This window comes from Pleurodeles waltl, chromosome 2_2 (genome assembly GCF_031143425.1).
Source record: "Pleurodeles waltl isolate 20211129_DDA chromosome 2_2, aPleWal1.hap1.20221129, whole genome shotgun sequence".
Lineage (NCBI taxonomy): Eukaryota > Metazoa > Chordata > Amphibia > Caudata > Salamandridae > Pleurodeles > Pleurodeles waltl.
In genome coordinates this window covers 565,816,696-565,831,735 of record NC_090439.1, presented here as the reverse complement: position 1 = coordinate 565,831,735, position 15,040 = coordinate 565,816,696, and the positions used below count along the sequence as shown (strand labels likewise).

The 15,040-nt window shown below is 47.6% G+C and overlaps 1 long non-coding RNA gene across 1 annotated transcript in view; it reads right to left on the bottom strand.

The window, feature by feature from the left end:
• Positions 1–9,841: 9,841 nt before the first annotated feature.
• LOC138282466 (uncharacterized) overlaps positions 9,842–15,040 on the bottom strand; it is a 75,157-nt gene continuing 69,958 nt past the window's right edge. The window contains exon 3 of the long non-coding RNA XR_011200957.1: positions 9,842–9,967. This is a non-coding gene — a long non-coding RNA (uncharacterized lncRNA). The remainder of the gene's footprint in view (positions 9,968–15,040) is intronic.

Sequence of the window (15,040 nt, the reverse complement as noted above, 5' to 3'; positions counted from 1 at the left end):
CTTTCCGCTTCTGACCGCGGCTGAACCGCCGCGGTCAGAATGCTCGTGGGAGCACCGCCAGCCTGTTGGCGGCGCTCCCGTGGTCGGTGGCCCTGGCGGCCACCGGCCGCCAGGGTCAGAATGACCCCCTGAGTGCCTGATATGGCAAGAATACATATGTGGACACATTGCTACATAGAATTTGCATGTGCCAGGTATCATATGTGAGACTGGAGTGTGTGGAGGGTGAATAGCTCACATCACACAGAGATGTATGAAACAGCTTCTTTATGAACTCATTGTGGGCTGTGCCCTGACTTTTAACATATTCCCAATATAACTGCATGTGCCCCACTATGACACCTATTGCCTGTATATACGTCAGAGATTCATATCACCTTGGTGCACATCAGCACTCAGCACAACTGTTTGATGGGTGTGTGCATGCATGCCTTATAGCTCATCTGCACAGGGATGTTGGGATGTGAATTGCTAATGGACTCAAAGTGTGATTCAGTTTGAGGTACATTTTGGAGACTCAAGGCCAGCACTAGCCAAAGATGATTTGGGTATTGCCTTGTCATATGACTATGCTGTGCAGACATTTCTCTGATCCAACACACATTGCCATATCTATGAAGATGATAGGGGATAGTATTGCTGATCTATCCAACACAGAGTATGGGGTATTACACAACTTTAATGAGCATTTCAACTGCATTACACAGTGTGGAATGTTGACATCTGTCCTGATACACTTAGAGGCTTAATTCAGAAGTCTCTCAGTCCCAGAAAAACATAACTTTTTGTGAGGGTCATGTGGCACATACAGCAGAAACATAATTGGCAAACTACATCATGCCACCCTGCATGGTTTGTGGTGACCCTGTAATTAAGGCACATAGGCCCTCATTGTGAGATTGGCGGTAAGTCCCACTTACCCCTATGCCGACTGCCGCCAACATACCGTGACCGCAGCAGTATATCGCTACCCATATTATGACCCACACATTGAAATCCGTCACTATACAGACATACAAACGCAAGACCGCCAGCCCAAAGGTCAGTGATAAACTGGTGCTATCAAAACCCACACCATTACGCCAACAGAACTACGGCCACAGCATTATGATGCATGAATCACCATGGCGGGCATTCAATGGTGTTAAACGATTGGCAGTACATACCGCAGCGCTCAAAATTCACACACACATACAAAACAACACCACATTGGACAATTCAAACTACACACTCCCGACACTCATAAACACACCACACCCTCTCACCCACAACACTATAAAACATACACCCACATTACCCACAACCGTTTACGACTCAAACAAATTGACAACTGAGAGAGAGACACACCAAGAGCACCCACAGAACCAGAGCCACAGAACACCATCACCCATACACCATCCACGCACCTCACAGCACACACCCCAAAACATCACCCATACACCCTTGCACACACCCCATGGCACCACAAAGACACCCCAGGTTCTCTGAGGAGGAGCTAAGGGTCGTGGTGGAGGAAATCATCCGGGTAGATCCACAGCTATTTGGATCACAGGTGCAGCAGACGTCCACTGCAAGGAAGATGGAGCTATGGCGGAGGATTGTGGACAGGGTCAACACCGTGGGACAACACCCAAGAACAAGGGATGACATCAGGAAGATGTGGAAGGACCTACGGGGGAAGGTACTTTCCATGGTTGCAAAACACCAGATAGCTGTACAGAGAACTGGCGGTGGACTCCCACCTCCTGCCCCACAACTAATAACATGGGAGGTGCAAATCTTGGCAATACTGCATCCTGAGGGCCTGGCAGGAGTAGCAGCAGGACTGGACTCTGGTAAGTCAAATCATTACTACCTATACCCCCCGCCTGCATGCCATCATAAACCCCCACCCTCACTCCTACCACTCCACCACCTCACATACACCCCACCATCACAACCCACTCATCCCAATGCCAAGCCCTGCATGAAATACCAACATATGCCAAGGCATGGACACCACTCACAGACCTGCATGGACAACCATCACCACTGCATGCACACTAGAAACAATCACCTGGCCCACCAAATAACAACTCTCACTAAGGCCAATCTGCCATGGCAATATCAACCATAGAGGGCAACATACCCATGTACAAGATGACACACACAGAAACTATAACACTGCATTTACATCCCCACAGGTCCCCCACACAACGTCACCAGAGAGGAGGTGCCAGCAACATCCAGTCCCCCCACAGAAGAGGCCCACAGTGATGGCAGCAGCTCTGCACGTAGCTACGCATGTTTTTCATCAGGGCAGACAACACTCTGGTCAGCACGTTTGATAACATTGGCTGTGACATCCCTGCTGCCATGGCCACTGTCACTTGGAAGGAGCCACTTGCCAAAAGATTCAGCACTGATAGGACTTGCACAAGAGGGGGGAATCCCAGTGGGATGACGGATAGCTGAGATCAGGTCTGGCTCCAATAGGGCACACAGCTCTTGGATTGTTGCCCTATCAAGTCTGTAGGTGTGGATAATGTGCCTGTCCTCCATTGTTGCCAAGTCCACCAGGGGCCTGTACAAGGGGGGATGTCTCCATCTCCTAATCATCCTCAGCGGTTGTACTCTAGGGGTAAAAACAATTATCATCTGGTCACTTTTCAACATTTCATCATTGTACAATGCATTGCGTGTTGTGACAGAAATAGTATGTTCATGTTTATTCCCAAAATGTGCTTATGCCAGCTGTGACGCAGTTAGATGCCATGGCATGCCCCCATGAAATGGCGGACACCTGTCCTGTGTGGAGGGACATGTGGAAATGAGGTAATTCCGCTGACGGTGTGTGCCGTTGCGGGAGGCAGGCGAGAACCGCTGTGCAACTCCTCATTGGTTATCATTGGGCCCTATGGGTTTCAGTAGCCAATGGTGATGTACGCCGGCGGTGACAGTACGCACCGCCGCAGACGTAACTGACATTTTCTATCTGTTCACTCACTTGCTACCTGACCTTCAACAGGAGAGGACCTACACTGCAAGTGCTGCTGTGACCTGTGTCTGGAAGTGACCATGGCTCGAGTCTCTGGGGAAAGGGCCACAGCCTTCACATTGGAGGAGTTGGAGAGACTGGTGGATGGGGTCATGCCCCAGTACCGATTGCTATGTGGGCCTACAGACCAACAGGTGAGTACACTCTGTGTCGATGCATGGGGCATGAATGCATGGAGTGTTGTGTGCAAAGGCCTCGTGTAAAGGGTGGGGGGCTGGTGGAGGGGTCCGGGGCAGAGTGCAAGGACCAATCAGTGGGAATGTAGCCCGCTCCAGGAGCAGTGGCGGTGTACTATCTTCCAGCTGAGGTGTCCCCTTCCCCGTCACCCTGAGGTGCCTGTGTATTTAAGACCAGTTCTCTCTACTGAGGCAGGAGTCAAGTGGGGTTTCGGCCTATGTGATATGGCCCCTGTGGCCAACGGACATTATGGACTGGGCAGTGTCCCTCCATTTGTATATATGTATATACTGTTCTGATTTTGAATCACGTATTTATACTATTTTATCATATTACACTGACTTTATTCCATTCCTTTTGTCTTTGCATTATTCCTGAGGGGTACAGGGTGTATATGTAATGTTATTGCTTCTGTTTGTGTGTATGGTGTTGGGGGTGGGGGAGTTGCGTGTTGCCTGTGTGTGTCACTCTCTTTTTCCTCCCCCCCTCCCCTATGTGCTAGGTGTAGTACTCGCTGTGGTCGTCTTCGCCGACGTTGGTATTCCTGGTGTAGAAGGAGGTAGACCAGCATTGGAAACACCTGTAGTTCGGGCTCCATGGCACATTGATCATGGCATTACATGAAGCAGCCAACATTACACACAATCCTTGCACTACACAATATGCATTCAGAATGACACTCTCTGGTATCATCCAGGTCACTGAAGCTCTCAACCTCTCCAGCAGTATAAGGCTCAGGTCCATCTACATCTAATATGAGACACTGCACTGTGATTGTAGAATGCTTACATTGTGGTCAAATGCTGCACATTAGACATAAATTGCAATTGGCTATGTAACCCTCCCAGTTTGAACAACTAAAATGGCTTATTTGACATATCTCAATAGTACACATTGGTAAAGCAGGCTGTCATGTACACACATATGATACGCCAATACATCCCCAGAGGTCCGTTTTTGCAATTTCGGCACAAATGTTTGAGATATGTTCAGATGTATGACATTCCGCATGTCAGCCGTACAGAGTTACATACACCATGCCTCATTTACATGAAACATGAACAACTGGAGTGTCAAAAAATATGACAGTTTCTGAAAAAGCATGTACCGCGGGTCAGCACAAGTCAGCAAATGTCATTGTGACAGGCCATGAAATGTAAAGGTGCACACTTCCTCAAATAGCACACAGCACTTCTGTGAACATGTGCACCATGGTGCTAACAGAGAAAGTGCTCAATAGGTATGATAGGGCCACTGGTCTGTGTGGGTGCATGACAGCTCAGTAGTTAGAAGCCTCTGTGGCATGCTCCATTTTATAAAAAATTTGTTGTGAGTCATGACATTTGTGCGCTGACACAAAGGACCCACTGACACTATGGGGGTAATTTACGAGGCCTTAGTAGCACACTGTGCCACCGGAAAATCATTTTCTTTGATGCTCTGGTGGCCCAGCGTGCCAAATCATATTTCTGAGGCCACACAAAGCCATCTTGCGTGGCTTATCATGGCCTTGTAAATATAGGCCCCGTCACATATAACACTGCGTCAAAGGGCCATTCCATCGGTCTTCCTGTGGATGTTCCCATGTAACATCCATGGAATCTGACACATTCCCAGATTTACAAGGCTGGGAATGCACCAGATTTCTATGCAACCTAGCGGTGGCATCACAGTGACACAAGGTAGAGATATTACATAATTTCCCCCTGCTTTTCCTCTTTCAATGTGCACTGCATTCTACAGCACACAAAGAAAGAGAAAAACACCATTAATGATAGTTTATGTGCAGGAAGGTTTCCTTTCTTGCACATAAACAATCATCCCTGTATCGCAGGTACCCTTGCACCATGGCGCAAGGGTGTCTGTGTTGGTGCTAGACAGCAATTTGTGCACCAGCGCAGGGGGACAAGGACAGGACTCAGCTGTATCCTACAGATACAGTGCATCCTTGGACTTTTGTTTTGCCGCAGGGTGCCACTGCAAAAATGCTTGCAGTGCTGCCCTGCTTCAAAACTTAGTAAATGAGGCCCTATGGGCACAAACACCTATAGGCAAATGTGATTCAAAAGATTAATCACAAACCATGTATACTTACCCACAGTTCCACCAACTTCAATCCCAAGGTAGTACACAAAGCCACATTCCTGGCTTTATCAAATCCGCCCAATGCTGCTTTAGTTGGTGCATTGTCTGCTCCACCTCAAACAGCCTCTGCATAGGAAGGCAGACTTTCTCCCATTGTAGCTTCCATGCCTTGGTCTTATAACCCTCTATGACTCTACCTCCCATGGCCACCATGTTGGGAAGGTAGTAGGTTACCAACCACAGGAAGCCACCAAACTCATCAGCATTCATTGTCTTTGCCCTTCCCTTCCTCGTCATGTCCCTCCCCGAAACACACTCTCCACAACCAAAAAATAATAATTCAAAACTACTCCCAACTACCCCTAACAACAATAATACCCCAAAGAGTACACCCAACTAAACACAGTGCAGTACATTGCAAAATACAAATACAAAGGACAATGTAGATGTTAGGCATGCTACAGGTTCAACAGACAACACAACAAACTCCAAGAACACCACTCCTCTCTCCAGCAACACCATAACACAATCTCTCCCAAGCTCAAAGAGACTGTGATTTAAGGAGCAACTATATTTAACTTCACAGTTCCTGATTTGCCGCATGGCTGATCCACTTACTGGGTGGATGCATCACGTTTTAAGGAGATGCATCAATTTTTTTTAAGCTTCAAGCCAATGCTTGGATTTCACGCAAGCCGTGTCAAAGCACCATGCAGTAATTTAGATGAGTCAGATATGAGACGTACATTTTGCTGATGCAGTGGCTGAAAAAATACGCAGTGGAAGCTTGCATCCTTCTTTTTGACGCAATGGTGCAAATGTATGTTTTTAAATATAGTGTACATTCTAAAGCATGTAAACAGTTACAGGGGTTGTTGTGTAGCCTGTGAATAGTTGTGGTTACCTGCTTCTGGTCTTTGCATGTGCGCAATGTGTGTGTTGACAGTATACATATGTGAGAGTGCATGCATTAGTAGGATCATACTTGGCATAGGGACCAATCCCTCTGTTTTGTGCTATGGAACACCTTACAATAGTTGCCCCATGTGGCAAATATGTTTTGACACCTGATTACATTTCTTGGCATACCCCCAGGGATGCTGCATACTTGCCCTGGCATGGGGTCAGCACACCCACATCTAAGACAACGCAGCCTTCTGCCACTCTGTGCCATGTCCCAAGGTGCAGGCAGCAGGCTGTAAGGAAATATGGGCTTACAGTCTTCCTTGCAAGCAGGTGCTGAGATTGCCTGGAAACACATGTAAAGGAATGTTGGGATGGGGCTATATGTCCCTGTTCCCCCCTCCAGGGGGCTCTTATCAGGGGACGCTCTGCCTGTGCACCTCAGGAGATTCACTTTGCCTTTAAACCCACATCTCACATACAGTCCAAATCAGAGTGATAATCACATCAGCATGGGGCCAGGCACCCCTGCCACAGACCTATAGGTGTCCCTATGCCACAGCTTTGTCATGAATGATGGCACAAGCATGTTCCGCACCTTCAGGCATTTCCAAGGACCAGAGAGGACCACAAAGTGTGTGCAAAAGGCCATTGTGCACCCGCGGTACTTATACCGAACAGCACTTGATGTGAATACTATGGCACTTAAGGTACCATTTTCAAATAGGGTGGCATGTGAAGGTGCTCTGAATAGTCAAATTTACATCATTTGTGGTGCACATGATTCTCACTCATGCTGATGATGCAATGCTAGATCACCATGCATGCCTTTGCATGACTTCTGACCTACTGAGGACAGTGAGCCAGAGTACATCACATCATTACTACACTCTGCATCCAGTGGCTTTGCTTGTGCATAGCAGTGGGTGATCACATGCAATACACATGCAGTTAGACACTGTGGCAGGTACTGAGACTCACATGGACCAGGCTCACTGCCTAACTTGTTAGACATCCCCAATAGAGCCTGAATAGGGATGTATCAATTCATGTGACCTTGGCTCATCTGTTTCCATGTGTCCTGCATCCAGTTGCCCACATTGGCCGTGTAGGTCTGTTCTATGAATGGCGTATGTGCATGTAAGTGTTAAGAGAAATGTTATTCAAATTGACAGCAGATTGGGTGGATTTGTGGGCCTTTTATACAACCCCATGTTGGCCTCCACATATTTATATGAGTCATCCTGATTATCCCAGGGGGTGTCCAGCAATAATGCACCAACAAGTGTCCTGCAATACACCCACTACACTGAGTAACACTTGTGAGCCTCTTGATGTGTGTTAATTTACTCCATACCTATGAGTACAGGATGATCCATACAGCTAGACTTTGCATGGCCTCAGGGATATTCTTGAGAGGCTTGTGCCACCAGGTGTGATGGGAGTGGGGTGACACCAGTGTCAATGGCCTGTTGTACCCAGGCTATATGATTTGCCTTCCCAGGATGGCTTGTGGTTGCAGTATACCCAATCAGGGAGTGACCAACATTGTGGGGGTCATTCTAAGTCTGGCGGGCGGCGGGGGCCGCCCGCCAGACTTCCCCCTCCAAAATACCGCTCCGCGGTCGAAAGACCACTGAGGGTATTTTGGGTTTTGCACTGGGCTGGCGGGCGACCGCCAAAAGGCCGCCCGCCAGCCCAGTGCAAAACACCATTCCCACGAGGACGCCGGCTCAGAATTGAGCCGGCGGAGTGGGAAGGTGCGACGGGTGCAGTGGCACCAGTCGCGTATTTCAGTGTCTGCAAAGCAGACACTGAAATACAAAGTGGGGCCCTCTTACGGGGGCCCCTGCAGTGCCCATGCCACTGGCATGGGCACTGCAGGGGCCCCCAGGGGCCCCACGACACCCCATACCGCCATCCTGTTCCTGGCGGGCGAACCGCCAGGAACAGGATGGCGGTATGGGGTGTCAGAATCCTCCATGGCGGCGCAGTGAGCTGCGCCGCCATGGAGGATTCATTTGGGCAGCGGAAAGCCGGCGGGAGACCGCCGGTTTTCCGCATCTGACCGCGGCCAAAGCGCCGCGGTCAGAATGCCCTGCGGGGCACCGCCAGCCTGTTGCAGGTGCTCCCGCCAACCCTGGCCCCGGCGGTCCATGACCGCCGGGGTCAGAATGACCCCCAGTGTGTTTCAACCACTCTACAGTGTAAGTGGCATGCATGTGACAAACTTGCTCCTTTTATTTGCTGTGTATGTGTGGTGGCATTAATGGCCCATGTTGATATGTGCATATCAACGGTTAACAAAGAGACTTCAGAAAACACACACCATAACATGTTCTACCCCACAAGCATCAGCTGTATGGCCTCGTGCTTTGGAGCATATGTGTTGCACAATCACATTTCAACACCTCCTGCTCATTACCCACATGCTTACTCTCAAAATTGTGGATCACAAAGTCAGTTTGTCCAGCCATAACTAGCCAGGTAGAGTCCAATCACATATATATTTACCATTGATACCCATCACAATATGTGTATATGTATATTTACTTGAATTTGGGTGATGGGTATGCATTCAGACACAACGTTCAATTGCGAATTTACTGCCACATCAAGACAATATAATCTGAGATCCATCAGAGCCCGGAACTTTTGGGGATGAACCTTGCTTTTTGTGATTAGTAATGGACATTTGATTTATACTCAGAATCTTGGCGCTGTGTCTTCACATTTGCACTAAGACTGTATTTGTATGATTAAAGCCATTGTTTGTATCTGAGTGCAACACACAAACATTAAAGCTTTTATCACTGCTGTTTCCATTGGCATGGTGGTCTAGTGGGCCAAATGTGGGCGCATTTTACTAGGTAGACACTCCTACACTGGCAAAGTTTATTATTTAGCATTTGTATGTGTGATATGAGATTTACAAATGAATATATGTGGTTGTAGATTTGTATGTTGTATGAGTAGACTGTAGGAGTTGGGCTGTGTTTCCATGTGGATCACTTCACATTCATCCTGCTATGAGTGAACTCTACTATCCTCCACAAGTATGAGGCCGTACAAATGGCTAGCTGTACAAGAGACACACACAGTAATTCATTGTGTTTGGCAATGGAGGACCATTTGGTACAGGTTGTTGCCATGCATACTATTTTAGAGGCATCAGATGTTCTACAGTGCTGTTTGTCACACATAGCTACATACATTTTCTGTGTGGCAATAAGTATCAGGTGTGATGTGTGTGCTCAGATGTTTGCTGTGACTACGAAGTTAACTTCTTACACACTGGTAGAGCCTATATATTTATTTTCACATAGGTACACCAATTCATTTAGTCATAATTTTGTGACATTGTAAAAGCCATTCACACATTTGTAGTATATGGTCCCTCTGCCATGTTGCTGCTACTTATGGGACATTTTGTGCTTGCTCCTCATCTTCTTGATCCTCATTGTCTGGAACTTCCTACTCCTCATTGTCATAGGCTCATTGTCATAGGGTCATGGAACAATTATCTGTACACAAATGTTATGCAAATATACAGCACATTAGTATAATTTTGCAAACCATTGGTGGCGAGTGGTGTAATTGCCCCAGACATATCCTCGCTCCTGAAGCGGTATTGTAGGACTCCGAAAGACCTCTTTACGATGGACCGAGTCCTGCTTAGGGCATGATGAAAGCTCCACTGGGCTTCCGTATGGGGGTGTTCATGAGGATTCATCACCCTCAGCTGAAGACAATATCATTCGTCAGCTGCAGAGAAAGTAGGGGTGAAATTAGTAGATAGTCATGACGGATAATGGCCCACATTCATATACTATCTGTTATGTGTCCTTATTGACTCATGCACTTTGCCAACAATATGGAACGTGCTAAGACATTGTTTTGCATACACACCAGTTTAATTCAAATTTGACTGACACTGTACTACACATACAGTTGTACTGGCCTCTGTAATATTTGTCATATATGTCAGTGTGAATGCCATGAATGTAGTGATTTGCCACCAGTAAGAAGGGTTAATTTGCATTGATGAGTCAAATTTCTCACACTGATCTTTTGTCTTTGTTTGTGACTACTGTTTTTATACTAGAGAGTCATGTTTGGCCACAAACTCTCATTATTTTTTGACTGAAGTAACAGGATTACAGAGATGGTGTAACATTTCGTACAAATGCATCACATTTGTACCTAGAGCATCATGCTGACAGCTAGATTTGTCTGATGTTGTCATGTTTGGACACATATTTGTTTTCTATGTGTGTTTTGAGTATGACATGATTGTTCGACAGGCAATGCACACATTACCACAACACTTTACAAAAATCATTGCATTGTGTTTGGCACTTTGAAGATGATGTTGGCTTACAAACCTATTAGACAGCTGTTCTGGTCTACTTATAGTTTCCAATGTGTGGCTGAGTTGTTTTCTGGAACTCAGACAGAAACGCATAATCAAATGATGGATCTGATTATTTATTATGATGTGAAAACACTGTCACACATGCTTTAGTGATACATTAACAGACGTAATTTAAGTGAAAACATTTTGGACAGTGTGTGTGTGCATCTGTGGGTGCCTGCAGCAGATTTCTGGATGCCTCCATGATCAGCTGCCTCATCCTCCTCCTCCTCCTCTATTGGATTTTCCTTTGGTTGATCCCCCTCCCAGGAGACATTCGTAAGCACACAGATGTTGTGCGGTATGGCACACACCACTATCATTTAACAGACCCAGGTGATGGGAATATAGCAGTCTACTCCCAGAAACATCCAAGTGGGGGAACCTACCCTTGAGCAGGCCAAAGGTCCCCTCCACCACATTACATGTCCTTACATGTGCCTGGGTATATCAGCTGACATTAAAAAAAACAGAGAGACACTGTCAAAGTTTAGCATAACTTCATTGGGTACATTCCTGTACATGTGGTATGTGTAGTGGTATTGTCATGCAGTTCTCCAAGATGTGATCACTTGATGTGTTACTCATGTCGGTGTACTGATATTTACAGGGGACTCCTCAATCAATCTATGTGATATCAAATGCAGTGCAGGAGCAGATATATCATACATATCTACATCCTGACTGTCCTGGTAATGCAGCAGAATTTTTGTGGTGGCTCTTTGCTGCCACTCTAGACCAGTCAATGCTTTTTTTATTGTTTTCCCCAAACTTTATTGTATTTTCCGTAAAGTACAACAGTGCAACCCAGTATTGATGCATTGTACCACCAGCAGTATGCTTATATTAGCATATTATCACAGTAAATGCAGATATATTGTACACAACACAAGGTGGCACATCAAAGCATCATCTAATTATTGTGTGCACTGAATCCAATCGTTCTAAACCCTCCCCCCATTGAACTGTATCCATCGCCTTGTGTACGGTAGGTAGTGTTATTGTTACTGGGAGCTGCCATAGCATGTGTTTGTTGTGTGTGGGGTGCATATTGGGAGGTAGGGGCCTTCAGGAGGGTCTCTAGTATTCCTATTCTCATAGGGTGTGTTCTGACTCTCCGTCATCAGAGGCAGTTCCTAGTGCCCTAAATCTTTCCAGTATGGTATCCCATTTGAGCGAGATGGCCTTGTTGCGTAATGCGCCATATTCTTCTCTACGGATAGCCTTGCCTCTGGCTTGTTCTCAGCATTCTTCTTCTGCTTGCCAATAGTTAACCTTAGGGACCCTAGAGTAATTGCAATGTTGTGTAATGACTCATTTTACAAACAATATGGCTAGATTACCAAATCTTATTATGGTCAGAAAGCCCATGGGTCTAGGATTCAGACCTAGCAGACATTGCAAAGGTGTATTCCGCTGGTCAAGGTTAGGGATGGTTGACATTGTGCCTATGCCCGCCAAGTATGAGTGTATTGCAGGGCAAGATCACAGCATATGTTGGAGATCTGTATCTAGAACATATTGAGGAGGAGGTGGGAAAGGTGACACTAAGCCTGTGAGGTGTTAAATTCGCCCTGTGTAACACTGTGAAGTGTATGAGCTTAGACCTTGTGTTGCAAGAGACTTTTCGGGGGTATTCTAGTATGTGGGCCTGTAGTGAATCCTAGTTTGTTTTAATGGGATAACAGGAGTTAGCTTAGCCTTTGGCTTGCAGACACCCCCGCCACCTAGTGACTTTTAACCTACTTAGCTTGCTCTGTCTTAGACCATTTATTTCATTAATTCTTCTAAGATGGCTGCCTTGTTTATAGTTAGGCCCTTTTGTTTAGAGTTATGTTATCAGTGTCACCGCGCTAAGGCGTCAACTCATGCGACAAAGACAAACAAACTGTAGGTGCTCACATTAGAAATTACCGTCCCAAACATGTGGTGTTATCTATTGTTTTGGAACAACCTACGTCAGGGGTCCAAGTAGATCTGAATAAATACATCACACTTTAGACAGATAATCAGAGGGATTCCGACCAGATACCATTGCTGCACGTCACCTTGATGCCGACCAGGACTTCGTGTTCTTCCGAAGTCTGAGCTCGAGAACTCATTTCAAGATAACAAGGGTTGGGGTTTCCTTCCAGGGACATGGCATTGGCAGATTAGGTTTAACATACCCAGCTCTCCTCTAGGTAGAAGTTTAGGCCTATCACGGCAGGGTACTAGGACATATTACGCACTTTGGGGGTCATTACAACCCTGGCGGACGGTGTTAAAGGTGCGGTAATACCACAAACAGGCCGGCGGACAAAAAAAGGGAATCATGAACCTGGCGGAAACCGCCAACAAAGACAGCCACTTTAACTCACCGTCCGCCACGGCGGTACAGACAAGCAGCGCGGTGGTTACCGCCAACAGACAGGCGGAGACAATGTACCGCCCACACTATTTCAATCCGCCACCTTTTTCGGGGCGGATGCACCACGGATAAAAACACGGCGGAAACAGCTTTTGCTATGGAAAAACGCTCACCTGAACACATCCCACGAGGAAGGAGGACACCATGGAGCCCGAATTACAAATCCTACCTGCCCTTGTTTTTCTGCTCCTTTACGACCAACAGCTACGTAGCCGCAAAAGATACCGGTGAGTACTGCACCTACGACACAGGGGAGGGGGGAGGCAAACGTTAGGGGGACACCCACCAAACACCCCCAACCCCACCTTCGCATATCACAACATAAACACCAATGCAGTCACAAAAATCACAGTAACAACCCACAATCCCCCCGGAAGAATGCAAAGACAATGCGAAATTCGGGCAAACATTGTAATGTGCCAATATACATGTCATACAAAAATATACAGATATGCATATCTCAAAATCACTCTTATTTACACATACAATCCGAGAAGTAGTGCAGATATGTACACAACAATGTCCGTGCACCAACAGTCCAAAAATGCATGGGCGAGGCCCACAATAGATACCTGACCAAAATCGGAGAGAACACTGCCGGGGCATTAGATAGAAACACTACAGGCACCTCAGGGGGAAGGGAAGGGGGGGCACCTCAGCCAGATGAATGCGAAGCCAGATCCACGACGGGGCTCCATGCCCATTGATGTATCCTGGGGAGTGCAAAGCCACAGTCTCTCAAGTCACTACAGTGGGTGGTTTTCCCACTGTGCCATCCTGGGGAGTGCAAAGCCACAGTCTCTCAAGTCACTACAGTGGGTGGTTTTCCCACTGTGCCATCCTGGGGAGTGCAAAGCCACAGTCTCTCAAGTAGATGCAGGACTCCACTGGTTGTGGAGGGGGACTGGTGCCCAGACTGGATGAGTCTCCAGGTGAAAGTACCTGTCCTGTCACTGTCCCAGCTGCACATGGGATAAGGATGCCTGATGTGGCGGTCCATTCATTCCTACACGGTGCATGCCCTGTTCAGCGGTGCTTTGCCATGGCGGTCTTTGCCCTGTTCAGCAGTGCTTTGACATGGCGGTCTTTGCCCTGTTCTGCGGTGCTTTGACATGGCGTTTCAGGACTGTTCAGCTGTGCTTTGCCATGGCGGTCTTTGCCATGTTCAGCGGTGCTTTGACATGGCGGTCTTTGCCCTGTTCAGCGGTGCTTTGACATGGCGTTTCAGGACTGTTCAGCGGTGCTTTGCCATGGCGGTCTTTGCCCTGTTCAGCGGTGCTTTGACATGGCGGTCTTTGCCCTGTTCAGCGGTTCTTTGACATGGCGTTTCAGGACTGTTCAGCGGTGCTTTGCCATGGCGATCTTTGCCCTGTTCAGCGGTGCTTTGACATGGCGGTCTTTGCCCTGTTCAGCGGTGCTTTGACATGGCGTTTCAGGACTGTTCAGCGGTGCTTTGACATGGCGTTTCAGGACTGTTCAGCGGTGCTTTGCCATGGCGGTCTTTGCCCTGTTCAGCTGTGCTTTGACAAGGCGGTCTTTGCCCTGTTCAGCAGTGCTTTGCCATGGCGGTCTTTGCCCTGTTCAGCGGTGCTTTGACATGGCGGTCTTTGCCCTGTTCAGCGGTGCTTTGACATGGCGTTTCAGGACTGTTCAGCGGTGCTTTGACATGGCGTTTCAGGACTGTTCAGCGGTGCTTTGCATGGCGGTCTTTGCCCTGTTCAGAGGTGCTTTGACATGGCGGTCTTTGCCCTGTTCAGCAGTGCTTTGACCTGGCGGTCTTTGCCCTGTTCAGCGGTGCTTTGACATGGCGTTTCAGGACTGTTCAGCGGTGCTTTGCCATGGCGGTCTTTGCCCTGTTCAGCGGTGCTTTGCCATGGCGGTCTTTGCCCTGGCGGAGGCTGTCTCTGGACCAGTGACGATACTTGTGCCCTCCTGGGCTGTGACTCTGGCGGTGGTCTCTGGACCAGTGACGATACTTGGGCCCTCCTGGGCTGTGACTCTGGCGGTGGTCTCT